The 20,513-nt window shown below is 40.0% G+C and overlaps 1 protein-coding gene across 10 annotated transcripts in view; it reads left to right on the top strand.

The window, feature by feature from the left end:
• PTPRM (protein tyrosine phosphatase receptor type M) overlaps positions 1-20,513 on the top strand; it is a 982,826-nt gene that overhangs the window by 454,642 nt on the left and 507,671 nt on the right. The gene's annotated exons all lie outside the window — the stretch shown is intronic.

Genomic DNA, 20,513 nt, shown 5'->3' with positions numbered 1-20,513 from the left:
ATATACCTCAATTTGTTGTGTAGGGTGCACATTGAAGTAGACCTCGAACATTTATTTCACTAACTATAGTCTTCAATATATTTGTTCTTTTCCAACAAGTTTGAAAGTTCTCTGCAATCCAACAAGCTGTGAATGTGTATAATGTAGCTCGAAGCTGGCACTAGTTAATGTAGTGTGCAGCGTCTACAAACATGTAATCTATCCGTAATTGCACCATGCAGATGTAAGGTAATGCATAGCAAGTACAAACCCATTTTACAGATGCACAGCAGTCTGCTGTATTGCTATTCTGTGACCATGAAGTGATCCTGATGCTTCTGTTTTCCTGCTTCTAACTCCTGTTCGCTATAAGTCAGTGCGATGTGGAGATGTTTTGTATGCAGTTGTTAAAAAATCTATAAAAATGTAAAGAAGACAAATATAAAAATTATTTACATGAAGTCTTCCAAACAAAACACAGACAACACACTGATGGCAGTGCAGAATATGCTAACCTGGTGATAAAATATAAATTATAAGACCTGAACTCCAGCCTGCACAGTGATAAAGATTCTTCTCCTGTCCTGAAACTGCTTAGTCTGACTTCACTTCACACTGTGAGCTTCTTACAGTGTTCATTAGAAAATGCAACATGTAAGATGGAGCCCACCTCATTTCCTGGCTGGGGGACATCATGTAGCACTCTCGGCACTCTCGTCCCCAAAATTTCTGCCCCTTGCCAACCACTTTCATTAATTGGATTCATTTTCATTTCATTTGGATTAATTTGCATTCATTCGTTCTTTCAGTCATGGACGCTCAACATCACATATGGGCATTACCTATGGCAGCCTTCATGCAAATGAAGTCTGCCTAGGAATGGGTACTCCTCCAGACTGACACATATACATACATTTGAGATTTGCAAAACCCCTCCCAGGATCCAGCCCATTTCTTGTATCAGTGCTGATGGCTAATGAGAGGAGCACTGAGGCAGGGTACAGTGTTGTTTTCAGGAAGATATATACAGTATCTCACAAAAGTGAGTACACCCCTCACATTTTTGTAAAAAAATTTATTATATCTTTAAAATGTGACAACACTGAAGAAATGACACTTTTCTACAATGTAAAGTAGTGAGTGTACAGCTTGTATAACAGTGTAAATTTGCTGTCCCCTCAATAACTCAACACACAGCCATTAATGTCGAAACCGCTGGGAACAAAAGTGAGTACATCCCTAAGTGAAAATGCCCAAATTGGGTCTAAAGTGGCAATAGTTTGTGTGGCCACCATTATTTTCCAGCACTGCATTAACCCTCTTGGGCATGGAGTTCACCAGAGCTTCACAGGTTGCCACTGGAGTCCTCTTCCACTCCTCCATGATGACATCACGGAGCTGATGGATGTTAGAGACCTTGCGCTCCTCCACCTTCCATTTAAGTATGCCTCACAGATGCTTAATAGGGTTTAGGTCTGAAGACATGCTTGGCCAATCCATCACCTTTACCCTCAGCTTCTTTAACAAGGCAGTGGTCGCTTTGGAGGTGTGTTTTGGGTCATTATCATATTGGAATACTACCCTGCAGCCCAGTCTCCAAAGGGAAGTGATCCTGCTCTACTTCAGTATGTCACAGTACATGTTGATATTCATGGTTCCCTCAATGAACTGTAGCTCCCCAGTGCTGGCAGCACTCATGCAGCCCCAGACTATGACACTCCCACCACCATGCTTGACTATAAACACACTTGTCTTTGTACTTCTCCCCTGGTTGCCGCCACACACGCTTGACACCATCTGAACCAAATAAGTTTATCCTGGTCTCATCAGACCAGAGGATTGTCTTCAGCAAACTGTTTGTGGGCTTTCTTGTGCATAACCTTTAGAAGAGACATCCTTCTGGGATGACAGCCATGCAGACCAATTTTGGTGCAGCGTATGGTCTGAGCACTGACATGCTGACCCCCCCACCCCTTCAAACTCTGCAGCAATGCTTGCAACACTCATACGTCTATTTCCCAAAGACAACCTCTGGATATAACACTGAGCACCTGCACTCAACTTCTTTGGTGGACCATGGCGAGGCCTGTTCTGAGTGGAACCTGTCCTGTTAAACTGCTGCATGGTCTTGGCCACCGTGCTGCAGCTCAGTATCAGGGTCTTGGCAATCTTCTTATAGCCTAGGCCATCTTTATATAGAGCAACAATTATTTTTTTCAGCTTCTCAGAGAGTTCTTTGCCATGTGTTGCCATGTTGAACTTCCAGTGACCAGTATGAGACAGCAAAAGCGATAACACCAAATGTAACACACCTGCTCCCCATTCACACCTGAGACCTTGTAACACTAACAAGTCACATGACATCGGGGAGGGAAAATGGCTAATTGGGCCAAATTCTGACATTTGCACTTAAGGGTGTACTCACTTTTTTTGCCAGCGGTTTAGACATTAATGGCTGTGTGTTGAGTTATTTTGATGGAACAGCAAATTGGCACTGTTATACAAGCTGTACGCTCACTACTTTACATTTTAGGAAAGTGTAATTTCTTCAGTGTTGTCACATGAAAAGATATAATAACATATTTCAAAAATGTGAGGGGTTTACTCACTTTTGTGAGATACTGTACATCACCCTCCCACCACCCATGATATGTCTGTCTTGCATAGAGGAGCACAGAAACCAAGTGATGGCATCACAAGGTCTAAAAAAAACCTAAGCAATGGTAAGGTTGTATTAGCATGTCGATGGGGGAAGGGAGTAACCAGGGAAGAGCAGCATTTTTACACTAGTTACAAAGTGTGCTACATAACACTTTGTAACTAGCCCATTCTCCTCATTTCCATAATATCAGGGGATATTTTTTTTAGTCAACAAAGAGAATTAAGAGCAATAACAGTGCAGCAGAGGCAGAGAGCAAAGGAAGTTATCAGCTCACTAGGTTTTGTGTCAGGATCAACAGGTATTTTTGCACATATGGAACAAATTTAAGAAAGTTATTTTAACTGTAAAAAAGAGAGAAAATTAGGCAAATTCATCGTTAGAGTTTACCTACATTTAACCTGACCCTTAACGTGTTACTAAAACCCATAACAGTAAAATCAACCTTTATATTCATCATAGCATACTTGTTATACTCACTGTGGAACTTAAGGGGTTAATCCTCTGCATTGTGTAAAAAGGCTGTTTTATCCTGTATGCACAGATCCTCCCCCTCCTGCAGAGGCAGATTAGCCAAGTAGCCAACCTGCAAATGCTTATTTGTGTCTTTTATGCTGGAGAGAACAGTTTCTCTTTCACAGAGCTAGCCGGGTCACATGATATTGACATCACACATGTGGGCGTGCATACAGGCTGTAGTGGAAATCTCCTCCTTCTTGAACTTTCAGCACTGGAGAAACTGTTCAGGTTATCATGTAACCATGGTATACAGATCATACAAAAAGGTAAATAGTGGCACTATTTTAATGTAAAAAGATGTATAAGGTATAGGCACTGTGGGGGGATGAACTATTTTCATATCACTGGGTTTAGTAACACTTTAACTTCAACCCAAACCCTAATTTTACTCTAAAAATGAGCCCAACCTGTAAACAGTGCATTACTCCCTAACCCCCCATGGTTAACCATAATCCTTCCACTGAAGATACTACTACTATGATAATCTTTGCATCACCAATACCCGTGCCAATAATACTATGGTACGACAAATTCAATGCACTAGAACAGTTGTAACTGTATATATCAATGATCTTATAAACCACATAACTAGTAGATGGTATACACTTGTATTTTAGGTTTTGGTTCACTTGTGCTATGTCAAAGTGCGGATGTGCACACAATAACTTAATTATTTTTTATTTTTTGCCAGAAATTATATTTTTGCATGAAATGTGGATCAGACTAAATGTAAATATGCAGATTGTGGAAGGTCTGTTTTCTCTAATTAGGTCTGCCTTCCTGCTGTTGTCTGCACACAGCTAATATTGACACCGAAATAACAGTGTAATAAACAGTAGGTAACGTCATACATATTAATGGACGCAGACATGTTGTTACTACCCTTACTAATCCACATACTGATAAAAAAGGTATATTAGCTGCATTCTTGATTGCAGGGCATCGTTATAAACACACATTTAGATAACAAGTTGGTTAAAATGTAATGCAAGAGTTTTCTTTTGTACCACTTCTCAAATTTTTATGTATACTAGTTGCTGCAAGTCAATCTAAACCATCTAGTCATCCTTTCTGAAAAATAATCACAATAAAATGACTGAACTGATCTGGGCTGCTTTTAGGGTACTTATAAGAACTTGATAGGTGCAAAATATATATTAGTGCGACATGAAAACTTTACAAATGGAGAGACATATCAAATGGCTGTTATTAAGAACTTTTGCTAAAGAAAATCAACATCAGAGCTTTAACAATTTGGAAATTTGGAAATTTACTGGATAAAGGCAGGTGCAACATCTGTTCACAGCAACCTTTGTAGATTTATAGTATTCTATTCAGGAGAAACAGAGGGCTTGATTTACTAAACTAGAGGCTGCTTCACCACAAAGTGAATGTTCATGTTGGGACATATAGTGAATCTTAGAAAATAAGGGTAATGTGAATGGGTTGAATGCCCAAAAATGTATAAAGTAATTTTAAAGTAAAAAAAATGACTTTTGCTATTACACAATTAGGTATTTAAATTGAAAACAGCTTGACTTTATTACACTTACATTGACTTTGCAAAGTGAACATGTGGGGTTGATTTACTATAATTGGAGAGCGCAAAATCTGGTGCAGCTCTTCTGCATAGTAGCCTATAATCCTCGAACTTCAGCTTGTTCAATTACGCTTTGATAAAAAAAAAAAATGCAACCTGATTGGTTTCTATGCAGAGCTGCACCAGATTTTGCACTCGCCAGTTTTAGTAAATTAGACCCACACTGTTCACTTTGTTAGGGGAACATCTTTAATTCTTTAGTGAATCATATGCAATAGGGGTTATTTACTAAAGGCAAATCCACTTTGCACGGAAAGTGCACTTGGAAGTGCAGTCACTGTAGATTCAAGGGGGATAGGCAAGGAAAAACCCCCAAAAAACAGCATTTTAGCTTGCACATGATTGGATGATAAAATCAGCAGATCTTACACTCATTTCAGATCTAACCTTTAGATTTAGAGTGACTGCGCTTCCAAGTGCACTTTCAGTACAAAGTGGATTTGCCTTTAGTAAATAATCCCCATTGTGTTCAATACAAGGCACAGGATTATTTTCAGAACTTATCTAGCATGTTACGTACTCTTTAAAGTGGTTGTAAACCCTTACAGACCACTTTTCCCTACAGGTAAGCCTATGAGGCTTACCTGTAGCTACCATGGATATCTCTTAAACCACGGTTTAGGAGATAGGCACATGCTCACTAAAGCAACAGCTCATTCGTGCCATTGGTTCAGCTGATGTACCATTACCGGTGTCTCTTGCACACATGCGCTGGAGTGACGTCATTGTGGCTCCAGCCAATCACAGAGATGGAGCCCCTGATATCCGGAAATAGCTCCGGGAGACATGTCACTGGGCAGAGCAGTGTGACATGTCTCCAGGAATAATGAGCTAATATGCTATGCATACTAGCTCATTATGCCTTTGTCTTGCAGTTATTTTTTTCGTTTTTTTTATTTTGTGGGTTTACAACCACTTTAATTGGCTTTGGGATCCTCCCTTTTGTATAAGAAGGGATTAGTAATTTAATGTGTAGATCACATAAAGTGCCACTACAAAGGGTAGGCAAGTAGAAAGTTCATCAAGTTTAAAAATTATAATTATTCCTGATGAACAAATCTTATAACTGCACGATGGGAATAAGCAAATATTGTTTAAGTGCAAGGCATATGTATTCTTACATGAATCTTGATGTATTTTGTGTATTTCTTACAGGTCTGTAAAATAATTCGGTGTGAAACATCTGTGCAGGAGCTCCCTGTAATAAAGACCAGTTACTGCTGGTCTTTCAACTTGTGCAGAGTGACTGGTCTTGTAACTGTCCCGCCTGTAGTTTCCTGCAGGCAGCCTGTAGTAGATGGGCCTACTGGGTGCTTCTTACAGCTCTGCTTTCCGAATAGGCTATAACAACACAGTGATGATGTCAATGTTACATTTACAAAATAATACCTGGGTTTGTGAAGGCATCTGGTGCACACAAACTGAATATACATCCTTTGTAGGAGATAAGGGGGTAGGTGGATTTGGAGCTGCTAATGATAAATGTGCTCTAACGCGTCACCATATAAATCATAAAAAAAACACAACAATGTGACATAGTGCAAGTGTCAATTGCTTCAATTAAATTGTGCTAATTAATTAGTGAACGTCTGTAGACAATATAAAGTGCTAATGTACAAATAATCGATAATGTCAAAGTGCTATAACATGAGAAAAGTGCTTGGGACAAATACATCCATTAGTGATCCTGTGTACATACATTTACACAGACGTCATCAGAAGGATGACAAAGCGCATAAGGCGGAGCTACTGCATCATTGCTTCACATCCAGTTTCAGTCTGTGGAACGTATTGCGACCCACACTTCCTGGCTGAGTTATATAAATGCCTGATATCATCCGGATTCATGTAAGTGCACTATATATTTGCGCAATCAAGCATTGTTATACGGAGTTAGGCTATGGAAACAATTATTGTCTTTAGATGAGATCACTGGGGCAGAGAAAACCAAGGAGACCATGTGGATAAGGATTTCACTAACAGTAAGTGGTACTGTGAAGGCTAGTTACCCCTTAGTGGGTAATTGTATCCGATGAGTACAGCAAGGAAGGGGGGCACAGACATACTGCCGATTGCATGCACCTTGGCAACACCAATTTTACCTCATTTTTTTATATTTTCCATATAGTTTCTATTAACTCAACATAATTATTTTTATTTAATCATGTATGTACACAGGATCACTAATGGATGTATTTGTCATAGCACTTTTCTCATGTTTTAGCCCTTTGACATTATCGAATATTTGCACATTAGCACTTTGTATATTTTACAGATGTTCTCTAATTAATTAGCATAATTTAATTGAAACAATTGTCACTTGCACTTAGCACTTTGTCACAATGTTGTGTTTTTTTATGATATATATTGTGACGCATTAGAGCACATTTATTATAAGCAACGCTATATCCACCTTCCCCCTTATCTCCTATATCTTGCCATCTACCCTGGTAGTTGGTTTAAGTGGAGATGGCAGCTACAAATTATACATTTTAGTCCGCAGCGCTGAACCACTTTTTCTTTACTTCCTTTGTGGCTATTGAGAAAGATTTTTAAAGCTGGACCCAACTTTATCTGAGCACCACAAACTGAAAATACTATTTAATTAATTTTTAATATTCAGAAGCAAAGCAAATGCAACTATCCATCCATGTCTCTCTGCATTATTTTGTTGAGAAATTACTTTGAAAAACACCCCCCTGGCATTTCTAGCGGTGGTCATCTTGAGTAAGGGCAAATGATTTATGCATAATTTCCTGGATTCCACCTGCCATTAGCTAAGGCATGCAGGCAGAATTGTGTGCTTATCTGAGAAAGCCCCTCGTTACCTTCTCCCGCTGAAAGAAAAAAAAAAATATTCAAAAAGAATTCTGGGCTGTATGACATCATACCCAGGCCTGGAAAACAGGAAACAACTGTAAAATGTAAAAGAAAAAAAAAAGATTAAAAACAGGTAAATGTAATATATCTTCCTTTAGATGTACTACAGCTAGCAGCATAAGGATTAAGAATATTTAATGTTAATTAACCATTTCCCCCCAGCCTATAGCAGAATGGCGGCTGGGCGGTGGTTCAGTTATCCTGACTGGGCGTAATATGATGCCCAGCAGGATAACAGCCGCCACGCGCCCGTGGGGGCGTGCATCACGGTGATCTGTGGTGTGGTGTGTCAGGCTGACACACTGCTACACCAATCTTGGTAAAGAGCCTCCAACAGAGGCTCCCTACCCCGTGATCAGCTGTGTCCAGTCAACAGGAAGAGCCATTGATTGGCTTTTCCTCACTCGCGTCTGAGAGACACGAGTAGAGGAGAGCTGATCGGTGGCTCTCCTGACAGGGTGGGTCTGCGCTGATTGTTTATCAGCACAGCCCCCCCACGGATGCCCACACTGGACCACCAGAGAAGCCAACAGGGAAGGGGGCAACATGTGGATGGCCAGGTATGCACCCCATGGCCATCCACATATGAAAAAATATGCACAATACATGCCAATCAGTGCCCACAAATGGGGACTGACTGGCATCATTATGGTCCAGATAAAGCAAGTGATGCTCATCAATCCTAACCATCAGTGCCATCAGTGCCACCCATCAGTGTCCATCAGTGCCACCTCTCAGTGTCCATCAGTGCCCACCTATCAGTGACCATCAGTGTCCATCTTTGCCACCTATCAGTGCCACCCATAAGTACCCATGAGTGCCGCCTATGAGCGCCCATCTGTGCTGCCTATGAGTGCCCATTAGTGCCGCATATCAGTGCCGCCTATCAGTGTCCATCAGTGCCAACTCATCAGTGCCACCTCATCGATGCTGCCTTATCAGTGGCCATCAGTGCAGCCATATCAGTGCCCGCAATTGAAGAAGAACTTATTTATTTACAAAAAAAATTAACAAAGAAAAACTATTTTTTTTCAAAAATTTTGGTATTTTGTTATTTGATGTGCAAAAAATAAAAATCACAGAGGTGATCAAATACCACCAAAAGAAAGCTCTATTTGTGGGGAAAAAATGATAAAAAATTTGATTGGGTACAATGTAGCATGACCGCGCATTTGTGATTCAAATTGCGACAGCACTGAAAGCTGAAAATTGGCTTGGGCGGGAAGGTGCGTAAGTGCCTGGTATTGAAGTGGTTAAGAGAGTAAAGATCTGCTTTAAATGCAAATGTTATGCTCAGAGTGTCTGCAAAAGGTTTTTTAGGGGGTTCATACATACTATCAACCTCAGTCTTATGTTTGAATCCTTGTCAGGAGTTAAAAAGCTTTGGATTTTTGTGCTATTTAGTTGCCTTCAAGAAAGCTCTCTCTGTTCCCTGGTTGCAATCAATATGGCATATCCTCCTAAGAAGAAGATTAATACAAAACAGGTTTCTCCACAGGAAGAACATTGTGAGCAAAAACAGTCTGAATTATGGTTGAAGTTAAAAATCCCATTGTTTGCAATTTCTTTATTTTATTTCTATTTCATAAAGAGCTTTAAACAGCTCCAAAATTTAACACAGTTTCACATTTTGAAAATGTGACATTCAGACCTTCCTTTTGGCACAATGCTCTATTTTCCAAGAGCAGTGTTTGTACTTAGTCTTTCTGCTCTGCAGGTTTAAGCTGTATTGATTAGGAATATTTAAAATGTAATTGGAAAGTTTGCTGATTATGTCTGGTGTTTTGAGCAATTGTTTTCACAGGTAAGAATGTATTTCATTCATAAATTATTCATTAACATTTTTTGAAAAGACTTGAGGATTTAAATGAAAGTTATATTCTTAATTTTATTTTAAACTTGCACTGATATTACATGTGGATTCGCTGTTCTTCTCATTCAGCATATTTATTTAAGGCTGTTGGCATGCAAAATGATTGTGTGCAGGTTAATACCTGGAAAAGAGCGATTGGAGAATGGTGCCACCCTTATTTTTGGGAAAGCTGTAGTGAAAGTCACTTGCAGTTAAAGTAAAAGTAATCTGTATCTGAACAACACAAACTGGAATTGTTAGTTTTTTTTTTAAAGTGTTTTAATATCCAAAGCAAACTCACCCAGCCATTCATGTCTCAATGCTTTATTTTGTTGAGAAATTACTTTGAAAAACAACTCTCTAGAACAGGGGTCTCAAACTGGCGGCCCTCGAGCTGTTGAAAATCTACAAGTCCCATGAGGCATTGCAAGGCTGACAGGTACAAGCATGACTCCCACAGGCAGAGGCATGATGGGACTTGTAGTCTTGCAACAGCTGGAGGGCCACCAGTTTGAGACCCCTGCTCTAGAATGTAAGCCATCTGCAGCCATCTTGAGTAAGGGCAGATGATTCATGTAACATCTACTTCCTGGAATCCATATGCCCTTAGCTCAGTCATGTAGGCATGAGGGTGCGCTTAGCTAAAAAAGGCCCTCCCTCCCCCTCTAGATGAAAACAGAATGCCTGTGAAGGCTCGTGGGAGAGAAAACAGGTTAAAACAGTCTTTTTACACAATTCCGGGGATTATACAGTGGGTATAACAAGCATGCTTTACTGACTGATATATATACACACAGACTGATTTTACTGTTCTGCGTTTAGTAAAACTTTAAGTTCTGCCAAAAAACAAATTTTACAAAAAGGTCAACTTGCCTTTTACACGTATCGTATTGTTTTAGTAATTTTTGTAGGTAGGTGTTATGAAAATGGAGATGACATCATGGATCTCTAAATCATATTTTAAACTGGGCCCATATGGGTTTAGACAGTAGACATGTGCACACTAAAATATTTAGTTTCCGAATTTCATTTTCGTCCAAAAAAAAAAAAAAAATTTAGTTACTCCGGAATTCGTTTTTATTTCTTTCATTTCGAAAGTGCAAAAAATGCATTTGTCCGAAAATCCGAAATAATTAAGGTTGAATCTGTCATTGAAGGCTTATGGTGCCTGTCGAATGTTCTAAGAAGATTTGACGGAGCAGCTAAACTATACAACGCCACAATCGTACATTTCCGGTGGAATGTTCCGCCTACAAGCTATAGTAGCATTGTAATGTTGTATGACACTAGTAATAATTACATTTATGAATTATTATTACTAGCCAACCAACATTAGAATTCTTCTATAGCCTATGGATGGAGCATTTGACCATAAATGTCCACTCACAGCGACTGCTTAGTCGATTCTTCATGTCGAATCTTCATGTCGAATCTTTTCTCTCTATGTCGAATAATCTTGGACTAATAGAGTTAGGTTAGGCACATTCAACCTTTTTTGCTATTGTCCATATAATGTCAAATCTTTTTGCTCTATGTCGAAATCTTTTCTCTCTACATAGAATAATCTTGGACTAATAGAGCTAAGGTTAGGCACATTCGACCACAGTTTCGATGGACACAGATTTCTATTGTCAGCGTCATGTCGAATATCCTATCTATATCGAACTGTTGTCGCAACGAAAACTAAAATAAAGCATTAGTTTATGTTGGATCTTTCAGGTCTAATTCCCACATGACATTACCGACTTGGAAAATAACTTTATGCATGACACCTGAGCGTTTTTTGTGCTGTAAAATCATGCTTTCACAAGCACTGGCTTATCAGTAATACAGGTGTCAAGCGGGAAATACCCTCAGCCAATCTATCTAAAGACAGATGTTTCTCAAGTATGCCCCCATATATCTAATGTTAAATTGAAGTCTTTTAGTATGGTATTTTAAGCTTCAGGAGATTCACAGACAGGGTAGAAGAAATGTCTAAATGCCTCTTCTGTTAATAATAATTTACATATCTGCCGATGGCACTTGCGGTACGATTTTGAAAAACTATTGCCAGAGGATGGGTGAAATTAAAATGTATCTTTGCACTTTTCCACTTTCATTTATCAGCTAAAAAACATGCTTCTCCATAGAAAAAAAAGAGGAAAATTACTCATGCACATGGCTGTCTGTCTTTAGACTTCTCTAGAATTAGCCTGTCAAGGAATGCAAACCTAATGTGCAGTTGTAGCAAGTAACGTTGTCTCTACCACAAGCTGATGTCTAAGTAGATTTGAAAATGAAAGGGGTTATTATAAAGTGATTGCAGCACGGAGAGGTATGTCATTTTAACATTTTTAAAAAAAAAATCTGGTAAGCAGTTGTTTTGTTTTACATCATTTCTATTTATTGTCTGGATGTGCCTGTGAAGAAGTAATAAAATTGGTTGAGAATGTTTAATCTGTGAGGCTTTATAAAGTGTCTGTAAGAAAGTGGATCATTTTGTGAATGATAGAATTTGTTTTCTGTGCTAAGGAATGTAGAACAGAATGAAACTTGCAGGTGTTTCATCAACCTTCGGGTCAGAGACACAGGTACCCATTATCGGTAATTGCGCTATTATGAAAGGAGTGCGTAGTTGGGCCTTGAAATCCTGGTGTCTGTACTCATAAAATGAGACTTATCCACACTATTAGTGTTATTGTATATTGACTTATTGCCTTTTCACTGGAAATCACCATCTGTTCCACTCATATAATGTATGATATCTTTTTTTTTTACATAAGGTTGATATTATTTATTCTCATTTTTAGTTGTATAATACCATGTATATATATATATATATATATATATATATATATATATATATATATATATATATATATATATATATATATATATATATATATATATATAAAATGAAAAATGGAACTCTTTGTATGCACATTTTGAGGTATTATTTAGCTCCTTGAACAATAAACTTTACTAAAGTGATCCCTTATTTTCAACTGAACTTTATTGATTTCTCCATTGGTGTGTTATATGTTGTTAAGAACATAGCTACAGCTGACTTTCAATCGATATGTACCACTTCAATACCAAGCACTTACCCCCCCCCCCCCCCCCCCACCAAGCCAATTTTCAGCTTTCTGCGCTGTCGCTGTTTAGATGACAAATGCGCAGTCATGCTACACTGTACCCAAACAGAATTTTTATCATTTTGCTCCCACAAATAGAGCTTTCTTTTGGTGGTATTTGATCACCTCTGCGGTTTTTATTTTTTGCTAAACAAATAAAAAAAGACCAAAAAGTTTGAAAAAAATGAACGTTTTGCCTTTGTTTCTTTTATAAAATTTAGTAAATAAGTACGTTTTCTCCTTCACTGATGGGCAATGATAAGGCAGCACTGATGGACACTGATAAGGCGGCACTGATGAGGTGTCACCAATGAGCGGGCACTGATGGGCACCGACGGTGGGCACTGATATGCGGCACTGATGGGCACTGTTAGGCGGCACTGATGGGTAGGCAGGAAATAAAGGGCACTCGTAGGTGGCACTGGTGGGCACTGATAGGTGACACTGATGGGCACTGAAAGGCTGCAAAGATGGGTACTTATGGGTGGCAATGATAGGCAGCACTGCTGGGCACTGATAGGCGGCACTGCTGATATGTGACACTGATAGGCATCCCTGGTGGCACTGGCAGTGGTAGGCATTGTGAGTGGGCACTGATTGGAAGCTGCCTTGGCATTGATTGGCAGCTGCCTTGGCACAGATTTGCATTTCCCTGGTGGTCTAGGGGGGAATACTTGGTGGTCCCGTGTGGATGGCCACTCTTGCGGTCCTCTGCGGCATGATGGTGGTCCTGGGCGGGATCCGAGGGGGGGCTGCACTGATAAACAATCAGCACAGACCTCACCTGTCAGGAGAGCAGCCGATCGGCTCTCCTCTACTCACGTCTGTCAGAAGTAAATAGGCCAACGGTTTTTCTGAAAGAGAGACACCTGTCAGAGTTTTGGTAGTGGTTGTACAATTTATAATTTTTCCATGGGCTGTGAAGTGGGGAATAGGGACACATCATTTATGTCCCTGCACAGCAGCACAGTGCATTGACATGTGGTGCTATCCATACATGATGCATTTTTCCTCCCTGGACTATAATGCACATAACACCAGCATTGTGGTGTGAATGGGGCATTTTGAAAGCAATTAAGTCTATGTGCCCTAGAGCAGTGGTTTTCAAACCTCAGTCCTCCAGTACCCCCAACAGACCATGTTTAGGGAATTTATCTTAGATAAAATAGCTGGCCAAAATATCAAGCCATTGACTCTGATTTAAAGCACCTGTGCAACATAACAGAAAACCTGCAAACATTGCCTGTTGGGGGTACTTGAGGACTGAGGTTGAGAACCACTGCCCTAGGGGTTACATGTGTTTATCTAGTGCAGAAAAACTCAGGTAACTGTACACAGTGTGAATGAGCCCTAAACTGTCACAAACCTGATAGCCCTCAGCCCTCAGATAAGTTGCCTACCCTCCTTCTTTATGAGGATGGTCATCACAGTTAAAGATCCTTTAATGATTTATACCCTTAATGGGTTTTTGGGTTAATCAAATGCCTATCCAGCACTCAGTTTTTATGGCAGGCTCCTTAGCATATCAGGTTACTGTTCAGGTGTGTTCACAGTATATCGTTGACTGACATAGGTTATGCTATGCTGGAAAATCAGTAAAGCTGTGGCCTTGCACTTCTTAACCTAATTATGTAATCATGTCATTGTGGGCAAGGTGCCCAGATGTTCTTCACTGTTTCTGTCAATCTCTCCCAAATGTTTGTTTAAGATGCCAAGGTTCAGAGGGTAATATGACTCACATCTGGGCTACATGCCCTCATATAAATAGATTCTGGGAGACTATACTGAATATTTATTATAAGGTGACAGATAATCACATACCATCCAGCCCTCAAATCTTTTACATGATACCCGGATCTATTAAATTAGTTAAACGTGATATTCTCCTTCATTTTTCGATGGCAGCGAGAGCTGTCATTCATCGTAATTGAAGATCCCCACAGATTCCAACCATAATTGAATAGGCCCTAGAACTCGATACTATTATGGATCAGGAGCATCTGTTAGCAGCAGTACATGATAGATTAGATAACACACTATTGCCTGGGCTGTTTGGAATATATTTCATAGCTTTCATAAGTTTTGGGATGTGACTCTCACTCAGGCTGGTGTCCACAGTGGGGCCAGGGTGGTATAGGTACCTCCATACCTTCTTGTTTACCGTTTCCCTCTCCTTTTCTTTTTTCCTACCCTCCTCTTCCTCACCTTTTTTCTTCCTAATTCTATTCTGGTACGTATTATGAACCGTTTTTTTTTTTTTTTTTTTAATACGTTTGTCTCTAAACTTATTGGACCTTTTACCTCCTTCATATTCCCAGATTGGTTTTTCTTCTATAGTTATTGGTCCACGCATACTTGTCTAATCTCAAATTTCTGTTTGCGGATCCAAAGCTGTTACAAGGCAACTGTACACTCTCACTTTGTTTTTGTTTTTTTCTTTTATTGTAAAAACTCAATAAGATTGAACTAAAACAGTGATGGCTTTAGGCCTTTGCATCTCAGCAGTCAAGTCATACACCAGTAACAAAGAGAAACCAAATCAGAGATGAGCAGAGAAGAGACTTTCCAGCTAATAAAGGTAATAGCAAGAACCCTGTGGTATTTGGCAGAAGTTTATTGAAACGTTTAAAATGGACTAAATTTTTGCAACTGCCACAGGATTCATTAAGCTATTTTACCATCACCTCTGTTACTCTCCCTCGTGATCAATTGTCTTTGTAAAACAGTTGCTTTGTTAGTTAGGATTCTGTAAGCAGCCTTACTGCTTAGTATATTACACTGGCTGCATGACATGTGGTGACTGATGCCTACATTATTATGTTGTATGGCAGCGTTGTGTAGTAAGCAACATTGCCAGGCCTTATAAATGTGCTCATTTGTATATAATTACATCCATTTGGTGGACCACACAGAAAATAAAGGCTTTCAGTAGGGAGGCACAGCGGCCAGACAGTTTAACTTTGGAAAGATGACTGTCCAGGTTTGTTTTGAAAAGAAGCAAGTCATTAACCATTTGGTCATTGTCAAAGAAAGGGCATCGGCCAAGTCCCTGTCATTAAATCTTTGTCCTGGAACTGAATTAAAGATTTTGAGTACATGAGGAAAGCAAAAAATGCAAAATGTCCCTCGTTTGCATATTTATGTCTCAAAGTAAAGAGGAGTAGAGGGCCTGCAGCAGGGTCTTTTATTCCTAAGCCAGATTTTGATTATCATTGGCAGTATTCTCAAATTACACCTTAAATGTCTCAGAGAAACTGAAATTGAGTTTCAGGGAAAAAAAAAGCACCATGACTGTAATAGGAGCTAAACACTAAATTCAAAAGGAATGAACTATGAATTCTACTAGCAATGGAAATTGATTCTATCAGTCAGTTCCTGAAGCATACAGCAAGTGAACAAGAAGCGAAAATCACTGATTAAATAGGATTCAGAAGTGCCACAGGCTAAATATGGGCCAGTTACTCCCTCAGGTCAGAGCTGCACCTGTCAGGCTTCATTGCTTGATACCCAGCGTACGCTGGCAGGAGAAGAGCACTGGTGTATGTCGAGTGCTATAGGCGCAGTCAGGGGAATTGATAGGCATTACCTGACTAAACTTTAGACGTGACAAACATTGCACTCGGCAAAGAAGCAATCTAACTCTCTCCTCATGAATCAGCGGACCTAGAGTGACTCAGCTGACCCCATGATTCATGCTAGTGGGACTGATCATAAATGGTGATAATTCTGTGGGAGACACTGCTACTTTATCAAGTAAACTGGGACACACTAAAAACAGCTTTGTAACCTTTAAGAAAAGTTAAACTAGATAGCATTGTATTCCTCACAGCATCGTCGCCATCCATAGAAAGTTAACTTTATCTTGCAAAGCTATATATTTCACCGACACTGCCTTACAACATGCAACTATAGGTACTTTGTGTCAAGATTAGGTTATTTTTCTTTCTTGTAGAAAATTTCATTCAAATGTATGTAAATCCAGAAGTAGGGAAAGGTTGGAATCTGTTTCAATTTTTTACTGTTTTTAAAAAAGATTACAGAAACAGTCAGCATTGTTTTCACTTTACATCTATATACATGGAACTTTTTTATTCATACCACTAATCACAAAAGACGTTTGTGTTTGGACATCTTGCATTAAGCCCACCATAGACGGAACAATTTTCTTTCCTGCTGTTTGCAGGAAAGAAAATCTTGTAATTTCCCCATCAATGCAGTGTGTTGATGAGGGAATCCCTCTGGCAAAGCCATTGTGTTCTCGGGGGGGGGGGGGGGGGGGGACACAGTGTTTACTCATAGCGGCTATAATAGCCACTAGCAATAATTGCGTGTAAAATCTGACAGGATGGTTGTACCCAAGTTGATTGATCAAACAACTTGGGTACATTCAGCCTGCCCATATATGGTTTGAATCTCAGCCGGTCCCTGCTCATCAGGCCGACATTCAAACTGCCTGTGGCTAGCTCAAGAATAACAAAAATGGAAGAACTAAATGTGTTACTCATATCAACAAAATACATGTTTTCCTTGTGCATTTTTAAATAAAAGGGCAGCTTTTGTTAGAGAATTGAGGCCATTATGCTCACTTTCAAGTTTTATACATGGGTCTCTTTTCTTTTGTCATTACTGTGACAGTGTTGTATTCAGTTGTGTAAGGATATTTAAAGTGGTAAACCCAAAATACAAATCCTAATATATTGCAACTTTTCTGTCTAAGCCCTTGTACACACGGTCAGACATTCCGACGGAAAATGTTCGATCGGACCGTGTTGTCGGATAATCCGACTGTGTGTGGGCTCCATCGGACTGTTTCCGTTGGAATATCCAACCGACAAAGTTTTAGAGCTGGGCTATTGGCTACTAGCCTGAACGTAGTCCCGTCGTAACGAAATAACGTCATCATGTTATGTACAATTGTATTTTCCGACAACTTTGTCCGACCGTGTGTATGCAACACAAGTTTCGGACAAAAACCGACGGATTTTGTTGTCGGAATGTCCGACCGTGTGTACAAGGGCTTATGCCGCGTACACACGAGCGGACTTTTGAACATCCAAAGTCCGACGGAATGATTCCGTCAGACTATTCGATCGTGCGTGGGCTGCAACGGACTTTTGATTCGCAAAAGTCTGACGGACTTTAGAATATGGAACATGCTTCAAATTTTTCCGACGGAACTCCGTCGGACTCGGTCCCTCCGAAAAATTCGCTCGTGTGTATGCTATTCCAACGGACTAAAACCGACGCTAGGGCAGCTATTGGCTACTGGCTATGAACTTCCTTATTCGAGTCCAGTCGTACGTCATCACGTTCGAATCCGTCAGAGTTTAGTGTGATTGTGTGTGGCCAAGTCCGCTCAGTCGAAAAGTCCGTCAGAATTCTGTCGGAACTCCGGCAGAACTCCGGCAGAACTCCTTTGGAAGTCTGTCGGACATAAGTTCTCTCGTGTGTACGGGGCTTTAGAGTGCCTTCACGCTAAATGGAGGCGCAGTGGTCACCTTTGAACAACAGCACTGTCAATCAGGGGAGAGAATAGTGTTAGAAACTATTTAGATGAACTTGACTTTGATCACCTCTGCGATTTTTATTTTTTGCGCTATAAACAAAAAAAGAGTGACAATTTTGAAAAAAAACCCATAAAACTTTGTACTTTTTGCTATAATAAATATCCCCAAAAAATAAAAAATAAACATATTTCTTCATCAGTTTATGTATGTCATATGTATTCTTATACATATTTTTGGTAAAGAAATAAGTGTATATTGATTGGTTTGCGTAAAACTTATAGCGTCTACAAAATAGGGGATAGATGTATGGCATTTTTAATATTGTTATTTTTTTTACTAGTAATGGTGGTGAACTGTAATTTTTATTGGGACTGCAGCATTGCGACGGACACATCGGACACTTGACAGTTCTTCGGGACCAGTGAAATTTATACAGTGATCAGAGCGAACAAGATAGCCACTGATTACTGTATAAATATCATTGGAAGGGAAGGCATTAACACTAGGGGGCAAACAAGGAGTTAAATGTGTTCTAACTGTGGGGGGCATGTAGCTGACTAGAGGAGGAGAGAGATCGTTGTTCCTACTTAGTAGGAACACACAATCTTCCTTCTCTCCCCTGACAGAACCGGGATTTGTGTGTTTACACACACAGATCCCAGTTCTCGCTCTGTTATGGCGATTGCGGGTGCCCGTCGGTCATCGCGCCTCCCAGGTGAGTGCTACTTCTACAGCATCTTAAAGAGCTGATGTACAGCTACAATGGCTCGCACAGGGGAGACAACCTGCTGCAGTATAACTGCGGCAGCTGGTTGAGTAGGATTTAAAGATACATTTCAGGTATGGATATTTTTACATAGTTATATTGGTCAAGCTTGGACCAGTGTAAATATGCCTATACTATACCTGACCGATCTTTCTGGAAGCTGGCAATCACAGAAGTAAACATTGCTAATACAATCTCCACTACTGCCCAGGTCCTGTGCTGAGCAGCTGCGCTGCTGCTTACTGAACACAAGAGATCACTTAATTGGCACATGCACCATTCTGAAAACACGTTGAACTTTCTAATTGGATGCAAAGCATTCTCTGATTACATATAAGTGTAGTGACAGCCTAATTTTAGGTGAGGAGATTTCATCAGCTTTATCATTTGCAAGTGTATATAGTTTGTGGCTACCCTTAGAAGTGTTCTCCTTTGTCTTTTTTTTTGATCTATGAATGGTGCCTGTGACAATCACTTGGCACTGCACAAGAAAGCTATTGGACACAGTACAGTGATTTCCACCTTCAAGGGGGCGGGGGGGGGGGGGGGGGGGGGTCAGCCAGCTATGGTATAGCAAAGTTGCATTTCTCAAAGCTGGATCAATGTAAATATATAAAAAATATTTGTCTCAACCCTTAAAGTGATACTAAAGTCTTGTTTTTTTTTCTTTAAAAAATAACAAACATGTTATACTTACCTGCCCTGTGCAGTGGTTTTGCACAAAGTAGTCCAGATCCTCATCTTCTCGGGTCCCTTTTCGGCACTCCTGGCCTCTCCCTCCTTTTGAGTGCCCTCACAGCAAGCAGCTTGCTATGGGGGCACCCAAGCCATGTGTCCATTCAGGCACTGAGCTGTGGTTTGGCTCTGCCCCCTCTTTCTCCTGATTAGCTAACTGACTTTGATTAACAGCCAAAGGCGCAACTGCTGTGTCTCAGCCAATCAGGAAGGAGAGTCCCGGACGGACTGTCACCAGTCACCAGCGTCATCATATGACTGATGTGGCATTGATTAGGGATACTGACTGTTGATGGTATATACATTTTTTTTTTCATTTTTAACCTATTTTTTACATCCTTTCATCAGAGTAGTTCAGTGTCACCATAGTAACACTGTACTACTCAGGGGGTGATCAGGGATTTTTGTTTTTTACACTTTGTTGTTACAATGAAGATGGATTACATTCATGACAGCTGTGATCAATAGTGATCTGTGATTGGCGACAGGTAATCGCATGGTACAGGGTGCTGAGATTAGCCCAGGTACCTTGTGATAGCTGTGGGCCAATAACAGCATAGGAAACACAGCTGTTATGAATTTATTCATTCATAACAGCTTTGTTAACATTGTGATCATGTGAACGCATAAAGATCCATAATCTGCTGTGTCCAGTGGACATAGCGGTTGCAGGAGGGGTATGCTGACATACATGTACGTGACCCAGCCTGCCTGTGCTGCCTGCCCTCAATAAAAGTATTGTGGGCAGTCGGTAAGTATTTACGTTAATTTGTTAATGTTTGTTAGCTAATTCATAAATTGCATTATTACTAATATTCTTCATTGTATCAATAACATTTCCATTAACTTCTGATAATTTAAAATATTATGCTCTTACTGCAGAAACAGTAATGCAACGTT

This window comes from Lithobates pipiens, unplaced genomic scaffold (assembly GCF_037356315.1).
Source record: "Lithobates pipiens isolate NorthernLeopardFrog02 unplaced genomic scaffold, aLitPip1_a1.2 Scaffold_19, whole genome shotgun sequence".
Taxonomy (NCBI): domain Eukaryota; kingdom Metazoa; phylum Chordata; class Amphibia; order Anura; family Ranidae; genus Lithobates; species Lithobates pipiens.
The sequence above is the reverse complement of the archived record's forward strand: the minus strand, read 5'-3'. Positions and strand labels throughout refer to the sequence as shown.